Source organism: Limulus polyphemus, unplaced genomic scaffold (genome assembly GCF_000517525.1).
Source record: "Limulus polyphemus unplaced genomic scaffold, Limulus_polyphemus-2.1.2 Scaffold2576, whole genome shotgun sequence".
Classification (NCBI taxonomy): Eukaryota; Metazoa; Arthropoda; class Merostomata; order Xiphosura; family Limulidae; genus Limulus; species Limulus polyphemus.
In genome coordinates this window covers 45,729-48,781 of record NW_013668186.1, presented here as the reverse complement: position 1 = coordinate 48,781, position 3,053 = coordinate 45,729, and the positions used below count along the sequence as shown (strand labels likewise).

Here is a 3,053-nt window from a genome sequence, read left to right as displayed (position 1 = left end):
GATTTCGAATATTACAAACCATTTAACTTCAGCAGATTCACATCGGACATTAGTACTTTTACGAAAACATTATGTAACTTCATCGGTGAATAACTCGGCGTGCGAACTGGAGAAGAACGAAAAATACAGAGCCAGCTAGCTTCCTGTTAAGTGAATTGTATCTATATCTATTCAAAATTAATTCACTCATCGTGAACCCTCGATAGGATATCAAGGAAGTTGTAGACCAGATAGAGGAGTAAATATTGTTTGTCAGTTTGTAAACTTTTGTACATAGATCATTATTTGTAATAACTGTTATTGTAAATTGTGTTATTTTTGTATATTAAAATATATTTGTATTAAAAAACTATGTGTGTATTAATTTTGTTGGCAAGTATCATAAATTGGATATATATTAACATTTACTAAATTTCTAAATCTAAATCATCATTTAACCCAGTTTCAGGCTATTAGAAATTATATATATATAAATCGTATATAAATACGTTACTTAATAAATTGGAATCTCGTTCGGGGTAAATTGTAATACATAACAGGGGATAAAATAAAAACAAGCTATCTCTAAAAATAAAGCTCTAAATGGCAATTATTATATTTTTATTGATGCAAGATCATGATATGATCGCGGTATATTTCAAAAGAAATAGTAGTTGTTAAAGGGAAGGACAATGATCAGAAAACAGGAAGCAAATGGTAGTACAATTGTGCAAATATAGTTGAGAGGTAGTCTCAAAAAACGAAACAGGGAAAACTGATTATATAAAAATGAATAATAAAATAATAAAAGAGTAAATAAGGGATCTGGTAAAAAAAAAGCCATATTCTGAATCACTTTTCACAAACTAAGATTTGACTAATATTCACTCTGAAAATTTTCATGAAATGTTATAACAATGAAAGAATTAGTATTTTTAGACCTTGTATGCTAGAATGTTTGATAGTTTTTATTCCACAGGTATTCTATCAATGCGCGATTATAGGGATCTGTAAAATCCTTACATAGTTTACACAAATTTTACATAAACACTAAACAGTTTTTATGTTTATACCTAAACGAAAGTTTACAAGGTGATATATGACAAATATTTAGGAAAATCTTAATTAAAATTTTATTGTCACATCGGATATTAAGGTTTTATAACTAAATAGTTAGTCTTGATTTGTTTACTGTCACCAACAAAGATAAACTAAAATACATTTAGAAACTTGATTTTATATTTTCAACTAACATTTAATTTCATTATTTACTAATCTTTGTCAGTATGCTTGTGTTTGTGTGGTGTGTGTGTATATACATGTATATCATAGGTACAGTAATACTTAGAGTAGAAATGAGCCAGATGTGTAACATGTGCAAACAGGTAGGCGGTAGAACTGCATATGTAGCGATGGTATTTTGATAAACAATCCGGGTATTTTAAATATATTATCAATAGGTCATCAGAACTTTACAATACTGTACAGTACTTCCTTTTATAACAATATCTATGTAAAGACTGAGTCACAAGTTCTGTAAATATCATATAAAAAAAAAAGTCTGAATTTCTTGTTTTTTTTATCTGCTTCTTCATTTTTATTACACGGTAGCTGAAAAACCAAAACAATGATGTCAACCAATTTCACTGAGGTGACATAGTTTCAAACGGAGTATCTGCGCTACTTTGGGCTTATAATTAGATTTGAGGGTAGGTTGGTAGAGATCCTGATGAATAATAAAATCGAATCGGAGATGCACGTGCCCCACGCTTGAAATTGCTGGGACACAAGAATAGAGCTAACAATTAAAGAAAAACTTTTCAAAAAGGAAGTAAATGTATGGATGGTATTTGCATCAATTCCCTATATAATAGCACAGGCAAGAATTAACATATAGCACTTGTACATGTATATATAATGACAAAGCTGTGACTCGTCTTATGCACCAGATAATCATTAAAATAATTTGTTCTTCTTACTTTACAATTAACCTATTAGACAGTAACGCTTGATATTAATCTAAACGTGTCATTATTAATGCATAAAATATAAACTAATAAGTTATGGATCCCTATAATGATACTAGGTAGAAGTGCAGAACTCTTTGTAAAGGAAAACATTCAGACACTATTATTGTAATTGACAACCCGTAAATTTCTAGCTGGCTGCCATCTATAACATTTCAGGTGAACTAAGCCCAATGCATTTTCTTTGGGCAATTTTTAGTTCATCACTCTTACAAAAAATAAAATAAAATATATTACTTAATAAGATTCTTCACATTAAGAGTAAATCGTAAACATAATTGAAGTGGATAACCTTTTAGATTTGAGTCTACTTACGACTGGTCTTATTTTATAGTATCTTAAAATTACGACAAAATTGCATGTTTACATAATAAAAATCCAAAAAAAAAAAAATAAAATAAAAAAAGATAAACCACTCAGATATGATGGAGAATAACTAAGTACAAAAGTTTGAACACTTTAACTACATGTCTTTATGCAGTATCTGAATTTCTAGTTTAGAATGTAACTTTTTAAAATTCATTTAATAAAAAGTGTTAAATAAGTGCCCTAATTTCAACCTGTAATTAAATCTTTAATGTCTTTACTTTTCCAATAAGTTGTTATTTTTAGAACATTTTATCTACCAATCTCGAAAAACACACATGCAACATCCTTTCAGTACCGGTATAAAAGTGAAAGAAAAACTTAACTTGTTATTATTTCATACCGTACCAACTTGATTGACGTCGAACTAGCATGCGTTATCTTGAATCTCTGCAACTAATGGTGTTTGTGACAGGTATAAACAATGTTTACTTAGCCCGATTGAAACACTACACACACACAAGTGTACACAGCTATTCATAAACAACTTTTATGAACAGGATGTTGACATAAAGTACACAGGAGCTAGTAAGGGGAAGTCGTAATAATAAAACAAATTGAAATATTTAATAAAATCGTTTTAAATGAAATTTAAGTTAAACCAACATAACCTGGTGTTAGATATTTTAATAAAAATATAACGTTTTAAGTATATAATATCAATACCTGTAGCTTACGATT

General features: G+C 28.9%; 1 protein-coding gene across 1 annotated transcript in view; it reads right to left on the bottom strand.

The window, feature by feature from the left end:
- LOC106467338 (cytosolic Fe-S cluster assembly factor narfl-like) overlaps nt 1–2,798 on the bottom strand; it is a 40,936-nt gene extending 38,138 nt beyond the window's left edge. The window contains exon 1 of the mRNA XM_022395499.1: nt 2,721–2,798. The gene's annotated coding sequence lies outside the window, so the exon portion shown is untranslated. The remainder of the gene's footprint in view (nt 1–2,720) is intronic.
- Between the last annotated feature and the right edge of the window lie 255 nt (nt 2,799–3,053).